This window comes from Oncorhynchus mykiss, chromosome 22 (assembly GCF_057628025.1).
Source record: "Oncorhynchus mykiss isolate SJ-2025 chromosome 22, ASM5762802v1, whole genome shotgun sequence".
Lineage (NCBI taxonomy): Eukaryota > Metazoa > Chordata > Actinopteri > Salmoniformes > Salmonidae > Oncorhynchus > Oncorhynchus mykiss.
This window is the reverse complement of record NC_143043.1, coordinates 58,896,453-58,913,517: the sequence shown is the minus strand read 5'-3', so window position 1 is coordinate 58,913,517 and position 17,065 is coordinate 58,896,453.

Sequence of the window (17,065 nt, the reverse complement as noted above, 5' to 3'; positions counted from 1 at the left end):
TTCCTGGACCCACAGAACCTCACCTTCGGGTATTTCCAACCCCAAACCCCCTACCAGAGCAGACCGCTCCCAACGCTAACACACAAGTCAATGGTGACACAAAGGTCAAACACACACTTTTTACAGGAGGATCTATCATACTTCTACAAATCACAGGAACTCCACGTATGGCTCCTCTTGACCACTAGGACTTCTAGTCTTACTTAAAATTCACCTGGCACCTCTCGGACACCCACAACCCAAACAGCACCCCAAAAGCAAAGTGTCTACTTCTCCTATACAATTCCCCATTGGAATCAACAACGGAGGCCTTTCCATCACATAACAGACTACTAGACGCCTCTCCCCAAAAGCCAAGCGATCTCATTGGACAAGCCACGGTCGTTTCTCTCACATGAACACCGCATGCACACCTCATGCACCAATCAGATTCGACACCTGGCAAAACCACACCCCCCTCATTTCCTATAAAAGAGGAGCATCCCTCAGCCTCAGTACCATTCTGCCTGAACATCTTTTGAAGACACTTCACCTGGAGAAGACACAAGCTGGACCTCTACCAAAGAACTGCACACCAGACCTATGACTACTGTTATATAAATATTCATACACATAGCTCATATAAACAAAGACATTCCGTCGTAAGAACACATACACCCAGCCATAAGACTGACCCCCTCTTCCTTATATAAACACACATCTCATCTCCCTCTAACTGGCCGGTCCCAAGAGCAAAGAACTTTTGCTGTGCACCAATGGGGCCCGCTCTGGCTAGAGCAAGGCCCGCCTCCAACCCTCCGACCAGTCAAGAAGACCGAAACGACAAGACTCCACCTACTTTATTCTATGTATAAAAATGTATGTAACCATTGTATAGGCCTCTTTTTCACCTGGCTCCTTGCCGAGTTATGTGAACTAGGTCCGTGCACGTAAAACTGCGGGACAAGATATCTCTGACTCATTAAAACTGTCTTTTGTTACAACTGAAATCCACTCTGTCCAGCGTCCGTGATTTGGTCTCAACTCTCCAGTATTTGAACACTAACACTACTCCAACTGAAAGACCAGAACCCAGCTCCATGCTACACCATGGATACACCTCACCTGGACCAAGCCGCCAGCTGGTACTCCACACTCCCCACGAATATCCTTCTACTCCTTTTGAACAAAAGGCCCCTAAATAGCTTCATGCTACACCCTGAATCTGGACCACTCCGAGCCGCTTTTAAATCCTTGCGATTCCTCCCCTAATCTAGGTACTCCTACATCACGGAACCCACCTCCCAGAGAATCAACGCCCTTTTTGGCCTTTTTTCAACGGACCTTCATAGACCTCCAAGACCATCGAGCCTCAACTACACATATACCCACACACACACCCCATTTTCCCTGGTCCAAAATACGGCCTTTTTTACTGTACTACGACCAAGTGCACCTATTTTTGCACCTTTCTTTTCTCCTCCCTGCCACCTGATGAAGCCGAGCAAGGCAGAAACGCGTCGTGGCTGGGCTACCCCTAGATCCGCTGTGATGCTGTAAGGAAGGCAGATTCCACACAGACTTCGGGGGTATCTCCTTTTGGCTACCTATTTTCATTTGTACTTTTCTCTTACCCTTATTTTGAGTTTTACACAGGGACACACTACAACGGATGATCTACGAGACAACAAGGACCCCGGGCACTCTGATGGCAACCCAGACCCCCTACTCCACCTACAAACCGGGCCCAAACATTTCGACGGGGCATAGATAATCACTTAGACCCTCTACACCTTTTAAGAAGAGACGCTCAGAGGGGCCAGCCGAAAAAAGTTTAGACTGGCAACCTAGTCTCATTGTAGGAACGTCGACTTCGCCTAACATAACGTCTTTTTTTCAGGCTTCAACAAATGGCACAACAGGCTCCCACCACTACAACCCTGACCACACGGGACAACCCGGCCTCACAAACCCAAGACCAACCGGAACCGAGAACAAAGAAACCCTTCTAAAAAAGCGGCCAAACCCCCACCATACCAGAGGACCCAGAGACCCGGTCATACCCTCATAAGGTTGACATAGGGAAGGGCTCCTTTTGGGCAACACAAACCCTCCTAACCTTCCCCCACATCATACCCTGACCAGGGTGATTGAGGGAACGGAGCAGAAGCAGAGTGTTAAGGTGGCCTCTGCATTTTCATCTCCATCCCATACCCAGACCTGGGTGGTATGGAATGATAATCAGCAGGAACAGGTTATAACTCCACAACCGTCTATCTCCACATACTCTTCCCAGTCAACACCATCATTCATGGGATTGCTGGACAGAACCATTGGATGACATCCCCAGCAGGCAACCAAACCCACAGCCAATCCAACATGATGGGAATCCAGGACCTTCTAGACACCTAGCCTCTCGAGAAGGACATGCCTCAAACCTACCAAACAGGTCACCTCTTCAAACAGAATACCACCACCGCTCACCACACCATAGGATGGAGAGATAGGACGTGGACACCCCAGAGGACGGTCCCCCACATAGGACCAGAGGGCACCAGTACCGGACCACCTTTATGAGCACTTAGACTCTGCGGGGAACTCAAAGAACACCAACTTCCTTCACCACAACAGAAGCTATCCATTCCTGGACCCTGACTCCGTGCTTTGTCCCCCTCCAGAAACTCCACGGACCGGATTAACCCACCCACTCCATCAAAACAGCAAACCCAGCCAAAAGGCGAAGCTCTCACCAATCCAGTGGAGAGATAGGACGTGGACACCCCAGAGGACGGTCCCCCACACAGGACCAGAGGGCCCCAAATCCAAACCACCTTTACAAACACTAAAGACGCTACAGGAAAATCCAAAAACACCATAAACTTCCTACTACCCAACAGTAGCTATCGATTTGTGGACCCTGACCCCGTGCTCTGTCCCCCTCCAGAAACCCCACGGACCGGATCAACCCACCTGCTCCATCCAGCAGCAAAACACAGCGAAAGGCAAAGCCCTCACCGATCCAGTACCGCAGGGTTAATGCCTCCACAGGTGGAACAATACCACAGCAAAATATAAGAAACCGTTTGGAACACCAGACCCTAACCACTACCACTCTGAAAAAAACGGGACAACCTGGTCTCACCAACCCAAGACCCACAAGAACCAATGTTAAAGGAACTCTCCCAAGATAGAGGCCCAACCCTACCACACCCGATGGCCCACTTCCACCATACAACTCACCAAGCTACCGGGTGGTGACCCACATCCAGAAGAGACTACGGCCAAAATAACTACTCCCTCTTCACACACCGATCCTGGCCTCCCAAAGACCACAACAAAGGAACCAAAGAATCTCACCGGGACCCACGGACGGACCTCCCAAACCCGTCGAGGACCAACACCACTTCCCACGGGAACCGATGTCAAAAGAACTCTCCCTAGAAGCGGATCAACCCCACCATACCTGATGGCCTACCCCCACCATACAACTCACCCAGCTTCCGAGTGGCTACTCGCATCCCCCAAAAAATGATGTCTCAAATCCAAAAAACTACTCCCTTTCCACACCCCCATCCTGGCATTCAGAAGGAACAAAAATCTTAAGGATTCCTTAATCAACAGCCACTTCCAAAAATAACAACCACAACGAAGAATTCAAAAAATACAACCGAGACTCACGGACCTAGGATGGACCCCCCTAAAAAAACTGGCCCTAGACCACTCTGGGTCCAGATGGAGTCTGAATCGTGTAAACCTGCAGCACTTTCCTCTGTGCTGTGCTCGTCTCTCCCAGTGTCCCTAGGCAAAAGGTGTGTCAACCCAATTGTAAAGCAGTCTCTTAAAATTTGGAATCAGTTCCGTTTAGCCTTTAGCCTCCGAGGCTTTTCTCTATCAGGCCCAATCAATCAGAACATTTTATTTCCTCCATCTTTGAATGATGGGGCTTTTGGCATTTGGCACTCTCTAGGCCTCTCCTCGCTAGCCCAATTATTCTTTGATGATACATTTGCCTCTTTTTCACAGCTGCAGGAAAAGTTCAATCTCCCCCAATCCCACTTTTTCCGCTATCTCCAGACTAGAAACTTTGTCAGGGCTAACACACCTTGATTTCCCAATAGGCCTGCGAATACAGCTATAGAGAGCATCTTGGAGCTGAACAAGCTTCCTAGGGGCGCAATTTCAGATGTATGTATATGCAATCATTCATGACTTACAGAACCCTTCTTTGGTGCCTTTAAAGACTCGATGGGAAACTTGGGGAAGACGCCTGGGAATCTGTGCTGCACAGGGTGCACTCGTCCTCTTTTAGCACTAGACACAGCCTCATTCAATTCAAGGTGGTTCACCGTATCCACTGGTCGGTGGCCAAACTTGGAAGAATATTCTCTGATTTTGATCCTACCTGTGTCAGATGTAAAAGTGGAACCAGCCACACTGTTGCATATGTTTTGGGGCTGTCATAAACTGTCAGGTTTCTGGGAATTAATATTTAAATGTTTCTCTGATATATATGACACCGTTATAGATCCGTCTCCCCTTACAGCCCTTTTTGGAGTACTGCCCATGGGTACCCCCCTATCAAGAATCCAGTCAGACACTGTTGCTTATACAACTCTTTTAGCTAGACGGCTAATACTACAGAACTGGAAGATGGCAGCTTCCCCATCTTATAAATATTGGGTGAGGGATGTGTTGTGCTCTCTGAAACTAGAAAAAATTCAATTCAATTCACGTGGGAACCCCAAACTGTTTGATGAGGCTTGGGCTCCATTCCGGTCTTACTTTAAACAGTCCATCCTCTGATGGCATTCCAATTAATACTAAAATAAGTCTGACTTAAGGGTTGGAGGAGCTTCTCTCTGTGTTTTTGCTGGGAGGGGCATTAAGGTCCATGTGCTTATTGATTGTGATCCGCAGATGCCTTGTTCATCTTGCCCAGGCAGAGACTGAAGTGTGAGCTTGTTTTTTCCCAGTTATTTTTACATTTTGCTCACGCCTACATTAATCATCTTTTTTTTTAAATTTTAATTTTAAGCATTGTAAACTTTTTTTGTTGTCCAGTGGATGGTCGGTCTGTGGCCATGACTCTCTGTGAGTGGTTGCATTTCTCCACCCTTATCCCTTGACTGTTTACAGGAACAATGGTGAGGTGTTTGCTCTGTCCCTGTACTATAGATTGCCCTTTAACCTCTGTAGCCTTCTGCCTGGTGTGTTTAACTTGTCTAAAGTATGGTATCTTTAAAGCTATTTTTTTATTTGTATTTTTTTTTTTCTAGTTGAGAATATTATTTATATTGCGCTGTCTGTCTGTCTGTCTGTGTCTAAAACTTAATAAAGAGTAAAAAAAAAAAGAAATGCAGAGGAAAACTTGGCCTCAAAGTCAGCCCAGGAGGGAGTGGTGAGACGTGTCACATCCCACCAGTCTCGAGCTGTCCCATGCAACACATTCCTCAATGTGGCAAGGAGTTCGTCGTCAGCCAGGGGACTGAGGGCAAGAAAGTCACATCTTTCCAGATATATTAGTGAATCAGGACTGTCATCTTTTTTTCCCCAAAGGTGGGAAATTGCAATTTAATGGGCATCGGCCCCACATGACGTCTACTCAAATCACCATGAACAAACGAGCTAGGAGGGATTGAGGAAGTAGAGGGGGAGGGAGTTATGGGACCATGAAAATGAACACCAGGATGCATGGTGGATTGCATCCTGCAAGGGGTGGCTGCAGCATGGCCTTGTCTTGGCTGTTCAGAGGTGCCAGCTTGGCCCTCAGTGGTCTGAACAGAAGTAGACACCAGAGAAACTCTGTGTAAGGAGTTGTGCTAAATGGAGGCACAGACACATCATCCAACATTTTAACACAATTAGAGAGTTCTGTCTGCAAGTGGTCTACAGTGTTAACCGTGTGAGAAAAAACAGAATTAACGTCCTTGAGGACCTCAGTGTGATGATGTTGCAGGCGCCATTGGAGAGTGGCAGTGAGTTGGTTTTGTTGGTAGTCAAACTGCCTGTCCATGGCACCAGTAATTTCCCGTCTTCCACTCTCACTGAGCTCTGTCAGCATGTGGGTTAGAGTGCTCAGTGAGTTTCTGAATTCCATGGCACTCTGTTGTTGCTCTTCACTCAGACATTTGAATTTATGGTGGATAAGAGTTTGGAGATGTTGTTGAATCCAACAAATATCAAGGATGTTACCTTGAAGTTGTAAGACTACAACCTCTGGAGATAAACCAGACAATGGAGGAAGGTTGGGTGTCAGAGGGAGGGCTAGCTCAGTACTTCCACACAGATCCATGTCAATAAGTGAGTAACTGGTTAGACCTGTGGCCTGTGGTCCAGACCGAGCATTCAGATTCCCAGGGCTCTGGCCCAAATCAACTCCATTATCTCCATTCATATTATGATTTGTATTGTCAGCTTGATGGTCAGAATGGCCCTGTGTATTCCCATTGACAGGTATGACATGGATGAGCACATTATCTTGGGGTGAATCCATTGTTTTAATCCCACACAAAATATTTACTTTGGTTGGTTCTCAATGTTGAGCTGCCCCATTTGTGGTGCCATTTTTTATGTAACGGTTCTGACTTGAGGTTATTATTTATAGGGGTGCCAGGTAGGTTGTGCCTACCAGAGAAAACATTGGTTTCTCCTTTTGGTTTGGGAGGGAATGAGTCCCATCTGGTCCGTCAAGTCTACACCAATACAAAAGACTTATGTAAAAGTCAGGATGGAAATAAACTTTTCATAAACCCTTAAAACATTGGAAAGAACTTCCAAAACAACTATATTATTTTGCGTGGGTTGCATTAGCAACATCAATGATTACACACACATATAATAATATCATAATGAGTTCTGGTTCCTCCAGAAATGTCCTGTACCTCGGGCCTAAATAGAGTCCAGGCCGGTAAAGGAGTTCAGTGAACTCAAGTGACTTTTGTCACGCAATGTTTGTCCGTTCATTCCGTGTAGCGTAAACCCAGTATTAATCATACAATCAATATAAACATTTTACCACAGAACTTTAAAGCGTATCAACTCTTAGTAAGTCCTCAACTACAACTAACTACATAAATCATCACCGTATACATGACATCAAAACAAATGAAATACCGTATACAAAAAGGTTGTAGTCAGTCGGTCAGTCAGACAATCCAATCCGCCAACAGATCTCCAGCGGAAAAAGGCCACGAAGAACAGAGAGGTGTAGTCCACGGACGCTAAGAGTGGATCCGATACTGGGTAAACTCTATTAGGCTACAAAACACACGTTTAAAGGCAACAAAACAAACGAAATAGAGAAGCCTCGGGAACTGAGGATTGAACACATCCTCATTCACGTCTCCATCACAAAAACCCTTTTTGCGCAGCTGATGCTGGCTATTTAATTGGGAATTAAAGGGAAAGCGACCTATTGGAAGGAGAAGCACTGAGACGTTCAGAAAAATTCAGGGCCGTCACAATTATCCCTGCATATTGGCTATGCTCAGTAGGCTATAGACCCAATACATTATCTCTGCATATTGGCTATGCTCAGTAGGCTATAGGACCAATACATTATCCCTGCATATTGGCTATGCTCAGTAGGCTATAGGACCAATACATTATCCCTGCATATTGGCTACGCTCAGTAGGCTATAGACCCAATACATTATCCCTGCATATTGGCTATGCTCAGTAGGCTATAGACCCAATACATTATCACTGTATATTGGCTATGCTCATTAGGCTATAGACCCAATACATTATCACTGCATATTGGCTATGCTCAGTAGGCTATAGACCCAATACATTATCCCTGCATATTGGCTATGCTCAGTAGGCTATAGGACCAATACATTATCCCTGCATATTGGCTACGCTCAGTAGGCTATAGACCCAATACATTATACCTGCATATTGGCTATGCTCAGTAGGCTATAGACCCAATACATTATCACTGTATATTGGCTATGCTCAGTAGGCTATAGGACCAATACATTATCACTGCATATCGGCTATGCTCAGTAGGCTACAGACTAAAATATATTATCACTGCATATTGGCTACGCTCAGTAGGCTATAGACCCAATATATTATCACTGCATATTGGCTATGCTCAGTAGGCTATAGACCCAATACATTATCACTATACTTGAATTGCCCTGCCATTGTTGTTCTTCTCAGACCATTTGGAAATTATTTGTTAAATGTAGGTACATGATCACACTGGTAATATATCATTTGTTGTTGTATTTATGAGGCACAGCTGAGTGAGTATCATCCTTTGCTTTTTTTTACCGGACTGATGGCCTGACTGATGGTCAGTCTGAGGGGCGGGAGGGAGGGTACAGCGGTGAGGCTGCCTCATGGCTCAGCGTCCCTCTGCTCTCACTGCCTCCACTGAGCAAAGAGGCCACAGTCTTCCAGCTGATGGGTTAGCTCAAGTTACACTGCATTATTTCTGCTTCATGCACCAATTCATGTTTTTGCTATAACTTTGCTTTGCTATAGTCATTCATTGCAGCTGCGGTGCATTTTATGGTTTATAAAAGTGTTGAACAAAGTGTTGACAGTGCTGAATAACTTAAACAAGAACTTACTCAAAAACAGCAGTTCTTTGCTGTATCCGTTAAGTCTCTCTTTAGTCTCTCTTTAGTCTCTAGTTTTGAAATCTTACAGTATCAACTTTGCTGTGTGAATGAGGCTTCATTATACAGTCTATGACTCGAGGAAACTGTGCAGACACCGTAATATGAGCTATCTGATTCGCCAACAGTAGACATTTAGATGCACTTGATTTGCTGTCTGGGCCTGCCGAGTAGGCGGACAACTAACTTCAGACATATGCAATGGTTCAAAATGGGAACACTTATCTTCCCGGCACTAAGGCTGCTGAATCAAACACACCTACCCTTAACATCGAGAAACAAATGAAAAAAATACAAACGCAAGGCTTTATCGTTGTTTTTTTTTTTTTTTACAGAAATGTTTGGAGATCGACTGGTCAACTGACCGGTTGGTGACCACTGGTCCTAAAGGTTAATTTGCATAATTTAGTGGGATTAAATTGTCCTGTGTATTTTCGTTAGTCATCATGTATCTTATTTATCTAACATAGCTATCACACCCTCACAGCATTCAGAGCCTATATTGAGCTCTTAAAAATTTTGAATTTCAATAGCTCCTTGGTCATGTGACCTAGTGACTTCAAACAAGGTTGATTTAGGTACATTTTTGTGAAGAGGTATGAGGGTTGTGATGTGGGTCATTTAATAGTAAAATCATTTAAGGGATCAATACATTCGTATATTGCTTCCCCAGTATCTGCATGAACCATCAGGCCCAGTGTTTTTGGTTGACCCTGCTGGACAGAAAGAGAAGGAGGAATCGAAACAGGCTGCATTCAAATTCAGGTCTTAGTTATTCCATTGTACTGGATCTAATACATATTAGCATTTTACATACATTCATAAGTGTAATACTTTTTTATGACATACTGTGAAAAACTCTCTTGGCTGCTGGCTCTGTCACTTTCAGACATGCGCAAAGCAGACTTGAACTACAGGGGTTCTCTGTAAAGAGAGAGGAACCCAAAAGGCACAGACACACCCCTTGACTTTCAATTGGCACCGTTGACCTGTATGTATTCTCTCCTGATTGGCTCTGTGGTGCATAGTCTGGCAGTCAGAGACATCCTATTTTGTATTTATGGGGACAAATATTTCCTAACACTTTGGATCCTTTTCTCGGACAGTTAGAAGAGACAATGCATCAATGCAAAAAAAAAATGGATTACTAATCACTGTCCATGAGTAACCTCAACCTTGTGGGTCTGTGGGTGTTTGGGACAATAAAGTACCAACTCAATTCTACCACTGACTAGTCTCTCATTCCCCTATGAGCGGGGACACAGGGCAATAGTTTTTAATCTAAACCTGACCTTTTTTACTGGAGTACACTAACCCCTAATTGGGGCTCTTTTCTTAACATACAGTAGCAGTTTACCAGATAACAAGTCAAGAAGAACAAAAAGTAGATTGTTGTAAGGGTGTATTACATCCTGTGATGGCCCCATTGTCATATCCATGCTGGATTCTGAGTGGTAAAATCATAGCAGAAAAGTGTGTGTATACATTTTCGGCCAAGACAGAACTGCCAAACCCCAAAGGGGGTGGAATTGCAATCTACTGCAGAGACAGCCTGCAGAGTTTTGTCACACTATCCAGGTCTGTGCCCAAACAGTTCGTGCTTCTACTTTTAAAAATGTACCTTTCCAGAAATAAGTCTCTCACTGTTGCCACTTGTTAGAGACCCACCTCAGCCCCCAGCTGCACCCTGGACACCATATGTGAATTAATTGCCCCCTATGTATCTTCAGAGTTTGTAATGTTAGGTGACCTAAACTGGGACATGCTTAACACCTTGGCCGTCCTACAATCTAAGCTAGATGCCCTCAATCTCACCCAAATGATCATGGAACCTACCAGGTACAACCCCAAATCCGTAAACTCGGGCACCCTCATAGATATCATCCTGACCAACCTGTCCTCTAAAACCACCTCTGCTGTCTTCAACCAGGATCTCAGCGATCACTGCCTCATTGCCTGCGTCCGTAATGGGTCCGCGGTCAAACGACCAGCCCTCATCACAGTCAAACACTCCCTAAATAACTTCAGCGAGCAGGTCTTTCAAATCGACCTGGCCCGGGTATCCTGGAAGGATTATTGACCTCATTCTGTCAGTAGAGGATGCCTGGTTATTCTTTAAAAGTGCTTTCCTCACCATCTTAAATAAGCATCCCCCATTCAAAAAATGTAGAACCAGGAACAGATATAGCCCTTGGTTCACTCCAGACCTGACTGCCCTTGACCAGCACAATAACATCCTGTGGCGTACTGCATTAGCATCAAATAGCCCCCGCGATATGCAACTTTTCAGGGAAGTTAGGAGTTAGCACCTCCTCCCAACTGCCCACAGCACTGAGGCTAGGAAACACTGTCACCACCTTTTAAATCTACGATTATCGAGAATTTCAATAAGCATTTTTCTAAGGCGGGGCTTGGTTTCCACCTGGCTACCCCTACCCCGGTCAACAGCTCTGCACCCCCCACAGCAACTTGCCCAAACCTCCCCCATTTCTCCTTCACCCAAATCCAGAAAGCTGATGTTCTGAAAGAGCTGCAAAATCTGGAACTCTACAAATCAGCTGGGCTAGATAATCTGGACCCTCTCTTTCTTAAATTATCTGCCCCTATTACTAGCCTGTTCAACCTCTCTTTCGTATCGTCGGAGATCCCCAAAGATTGGAAAGCTGCCGCGGTCATCCCCCTCTTTAAAGGGGGAAACACTGTAGACCCAAACTGCTACAGACCTATATCTATCTTACCCTGTTTTTCTAAGGTCTTTGAAAGCCAAATTAACAAACAGATTACCGACCATTTCGAATCCCACCGTACCTTCTCCACTATGCAATCTGGTTTCAGAGCTGGTCATGGTTGCACCTCAGCCACGCTCAAGGTCTTAAACGATATCATAATCGCCATTGACAAAAGACAATACTGTGCAGCCGTATCCATCGACCTGGCCGAGGCTTTCGACTCTGTCAATCACAGCATTCTTATCGGCAGACTGAACAGCCTTGGTTTCTCAAATGACTGTCTCGCCTGGTTCACCAACTACTTCTCAGATAGAGTTTAGTGTGTCAAATGGGAGGGCCTGTTGTCCGGACCTCTGTGGGGAAGCCACAGGGTTCAATTCTCGGACCGACTCTCTTCTCAGTATACATCAATGATGTAGCTGTTGCGGCTGGTGATTCTCTGATCCACCTCTACACAAACGACACTATTCTGTATACTTCCGGCCCTTCTTTGTACACTGTGTTAACTTCTTGAGTGTAGGGGCAGGATTTTTGTTTTTGGCTAAAAAACGTACCCATTTGAAACTGCCTATTTCTCAGGCCCAGAAACTAGAATATGCATATAATTGTCAGATTAGGATAGAAAACACTCTAAAGTTTCCAAAACTGTCAAACTATTTTCTGTGAGTATAACAGAACTGATATTGCAGGCGAAAACCTGAGGAAAATCAAACCAGGAAGTGCTGTTTTTCCTGAAAGCTCTCTGTTCCATTGGATGCCTTGCCTCCATTTAAGGGATATCAACCAGATTATTTTTCCTATGGCTTCCTAAAGGTGTCAACATTCTTCAGACATAGTTTCAGGCTTTTATTTAGAAAAATGAGCGAGAAAGATAACATCGCATCAGTGGATAGCTGGGTGTTCGCAGAGTTTTGCTTGCGCAACAGAATGGGGCAGCCATTGTCTCTCCCTCTCCTATTGAAAAAGTGACAGTCCCGCTTGATATATTATCGATTATATATTTTTAAAAACAACCTGAGGATTGATTATAAAAAACAATTGGCATGTTTCTGTGGACATTACAGATACTATTTGGAATTTTCGTCTGCGATGTCGTGACCACTCGAGCCTGTGGATTTCTGAACATAACACGCCAAACAAATGGAGGTATTTTGGATATAAAAATAATCTTTATGGAACAAAAGGAACATTTATTGTGTAACTGGGAGCCTTGTGAGTGCAAACATCTGAAGATCATCAACGGTAAGCGATTTAATCTATTGCTTTTCTGACTTTCGTGACCAATCTACTTGGTTGCTAGTGTTTGTAATATTTTGTATACTGAGAGAGATGTTCTTACATAAACGCTTGTTATGCTTTCGCCAAAAATCTGTATTGAAATCTGACATGCCAGGTGGATTAACAACAAGCTAAGCTGTGTTTTGCTATATTGCACTTGTGATTTCATGAAAATTAAATATTTTTAGTAATTTAATTTGAATTTGGCGCGCTGCAATTCAGCGGGTGTTGATGAAAATGATCCCTCTAAAGGGATGGGTGTGTCAAGATTAACTAACCTCCAAACGAGCTTCAACACCAAACAACTCTCCTTCCGTGGCCTCCAACTTCTCTTAAATGCAAGTAAAACTAAGTGCTTGCTCTTCAACCGATCGCTGCCCACATCTGCCCACCCGCATAGCATCACTACTCTGGACGGTTCTGACTTAGAATATGTGGACAACTACAAATACCTAGGTGTCTGATTAGACTATAAACTCTCCTTCCAGACTCATATTAAGCATCTCTAATCCAAAATTAAATCTAGAATCGGATTCCTACTTCGCAACAAAGCATCCTTCACTCATGCTGCCAAACATACCCTCGTAAAACTGACGATCCTGGACTTCGGCGATGTCATTTATAAAATAGCCTCCAACACTCTACTCAGCAAATTGGATACAGTCTATCACAGTGCCATCCGTTTCGTCAACAAAGCCCTATATACTACCCACCACTGCGACCTGTATACTCTCGTCGCCAAACCCACTGGCTCCAGGTCATCTACAAGTCATTGCTACGTAAAGCCCCGCCTTATCTCAGCTCACTGGTCACCATAGCAGCACCCACTCGTAGCACGCACTCCAGCAGGGGTATATTTCACTGGTCACCCCCAAAGCCAATTCCTCCTTTTGCCGCCTTTCCTTCCAGTTCTCTGCTGCCAATGACTGGAACGAATTGCAAAAATCACTGAATCTTTAAGCATCAGCTGTCAGAGCAGCTTACAGATCATTGCACCTGTACGTAGCCCATCTGTAAGTAGCACATCCAACTACCTCATCCTCATCATATTGTTATTTATTTTATTTCCCAAAAATATTTTTGCCCCTTTGCACCACAGTTTCTCTACTTGCACATTCATCTTCTGCACATCTATTATTCCAGTGTTGAATTGCTATATTGTAATTACTTCATCACTATGGCCTATTTATTCCCTAATCTTACTACATTTGCACACACTGTATATAGACTTTTGTATTTTGTTATTGACTGTACTGTCACGAATATTACCGAAGGTGACTCCCCTTCTTGTTCGGTTGGCGCTCGGCGGTCGTCGTCGCCGGTCTACTAGCTGCCACCGATCCTTCGTTCTGTGTTCGTTTGTTTTTGTCTAATTGGTTTCACCTGTTTCTTGTTTGGTTATTAGGGTGGGGTTATATAAGTTTGTTCAGCTCGCTTCTGTTTGTGCGGGCTTGTTCGTATGTATGTGTTCGAGTGGTTTGTGTTTGCTTTTTGGGTTTCTCGCTGTCCTTTATTTTTTCACATTATTTGTTCCTGTGATTTCTTTCTGGACATTAAAGCGTGTTTTTCCGGCATCTTTTTGCTCTCTGCGCCTGACTCCACACCTATACACTCATTGAGCGTTACATGTACATTTGTTTATTCCAAGTGTAACTCTGTTTTGTTGTTTGTGTCACACTGCTTTGCTTTATCTTGGCCAGGTCGCAGTTGTAAATGAGAACTTGTTCTCAACTGGCCTACCTGGTTGAATAAAGGTGAAATAAAAAAAGATTGTATGTGGGAATGTCTTATGTCCGTCCTACATGTAGTGTTGGTACATGGAATATTTCTCAACTGCATATATCATAAATTGCTATTGCAAATAGAAGTATTATGTTAAACAACTGTCATTTTCAGATATTATTTTGACAAACTGTGGTGGTTAATTTCTGTATTACCAAATGAGGAGAGAGACAAACTTCACACACGAGTCAGAGTTATACATAAACTACATCTTTAATAATAAGAGCTTTGCATTAGAAATTACTTTCAATTTCAATTCAATTCAATTTCAATTTCTAATGAACCATTGAGAGTGACAACACAAAAGTACAAAGATCTTTTATAGCCAAGATACACACCTCTCAACCTACATGACAAACAACAGATTAATAGAATGGTCACAAGGTTAAGATTTGTATGAAAGATACCTATAATACATAGCAGACAGTATCTGCTGTGTCAACAGTTTTCATTGTATAGACCAGTGTCTGGCCCTCTGACTCCAAACTGGAACCGTCTCACCCTGGTACGGTATAGCACAAAAACATTACCTCATGTTATCTGGAATGCTCTTTAGGTTTTATCACCCAAAGGCATCGTAAACCTCCTCTGTCAGTGTTGTCTCATAGAGGCTCTCCTCAGTAGAACACACACACAATAGTTAACAGAACACTCTATTCTGTCGAATAAAACAACCATTATAATGCAATACAAGCATTATAACATAATCTTGCAATTTCCACTTCAAAACTCACTTTGGTGCTTACAATTAATTCTCTATTGTCATAGATTTGGTGGGCACTGTCATCTGTGATCTTTGTGATATGACTTTCTTTAAGCACGTACTGATGAAACTGTCACTTAATATTTTTTTCTAAAAGCCTACAAACGGTCTACAGTTGTGGCCAAAAGTTTTGAGAATGACACAAATATTAATTTCCACAACATTTACTGCTTCAGTGTCTTTAGATTTTTTTGTCAGATGTTACTATGGAATACTGAAGTATAATTACAAGCATTTCGTAAGTGTCAAAGGCTTTTATTGACAATTACATGAAGTTGATGCAAAGAGTCAATATTTGCAGTGTTGACCCTTCTTTTTCAAGACCTCTGCAATCTACCTTGGCATGCTGTCAATTAACTTCTGGGCCTCATCCTGACTGATGGCAGCCCATAATTGCATAATCAATGCTTGGAGTTTGTCAGAATTTGTGGGTTTTTGTTTGTCCACCAGCCTCTTGAGGATTGACCACAAATTCTCAATGGGACTAAGATCTGTGGAGTTTCCTGGCCATGGAACCAAAATATTGATGTTTTGTTCCCCGAGCCACTTAGTTATCACTTTTGCCTTATGGAAAGGTGCTCCATCATGCTGGAAAAGGCATTGTTCGTCACCAAACTGTTCCTGGATGGTTGGGAGAAGTTGCTCTCGGAGGATGTGTTCTTTATTCTTTATTCATGGCTGTGTTCTTAGGCAAAATTGTGAGTGAGCCCAACCCCACACATGAATGGTCTCAGGATGCTTTACTGTTGGCATGACACAGGACTGATGGTAGCACTCACCTTGTCTTCTCCGGACAAGCTTTTTTTTTCCTGGAGAGAAGTGGCTTCTTTGCTGCCCTTCTTGACACCAGGCCATCCACCAAATGTCTTCGCCTCACTGTGCGTGCAGATGCACTCACACCTGCCTGCTGCCATTCCTGAGCAAGCTCTGTACTGGTGGTGCCCTGATCCCACAGCTGAATCAACTTTAGGAGACGGTCCTGGTGCTTGCTGGACTTTCTTGGGTGCCCTAAAGCCTTCTTCACAACAATTGAAACGCTCTCCTTGAAGTTCTTGATGATCCGATAAATGGTTGATTTAGGTGCAATCTTACTGGCAGCAATATCCTTGCCTGTGAAGCCCTTATTGTGCAAAGCAATGATGATGGCACATGTTTCCTTGCAGGTAACCATGATTGACAGAGGAAGAACAAGGATTCCAAGCACCACCATCCTTTTGAAGCTTCCAGTCTGTTATTCGAACTCAATCAGCATGACAGTGATCTCCAGCCTTGTCCTCGTCAACACTCACACCTCTGTTAACAAGAGAATCACTGACATGATGTCAGCTGGTCCTTTTGTGGCAGGGCTGAAATGCAGTGGAAATGTTTTTTTGAGATTCAGGTAATTTGCATGGCAAAGAGGGACTTTGCAATTAGTGTCATTCTCAAAACTTTTGGCCACGACTGTACATTTATTCACTCTGTGATAGGGTTGGATCCTATATGCTACTTCTATTGTCCTGTAAATTGTTCAGTGCCTATGATTTAGGCTGTATGTGGAATGGGGCATAAAGGAAATTACCTCTACTAATAAATTACTACTAGATTATAGTGATAAGGAAAACAGCATACAAATTTGGCTTGCGTATTCATTTGCCTATAACTAATCATAATTTTTACATAAAAAAGAGAATACTTCAAAATGAGAAGGTCCTGCCATGGAAAAGACGACTGGGTGGACATAAAGTGTAAAGGAGGGGAAATAACTCCCACCATGCAGCAGGACACCTTCAGCTGTGGGGTCTTTGTAATGCAGGTTTGATAGTTCTATTTTCAATAATGAATGGTTAGCTGTTATGTGACAATTAGGTAAAAAACTTTTTTTTTTTTTTTTTGGTGTAGATAGCCAAGGAAGTTGCACAGAA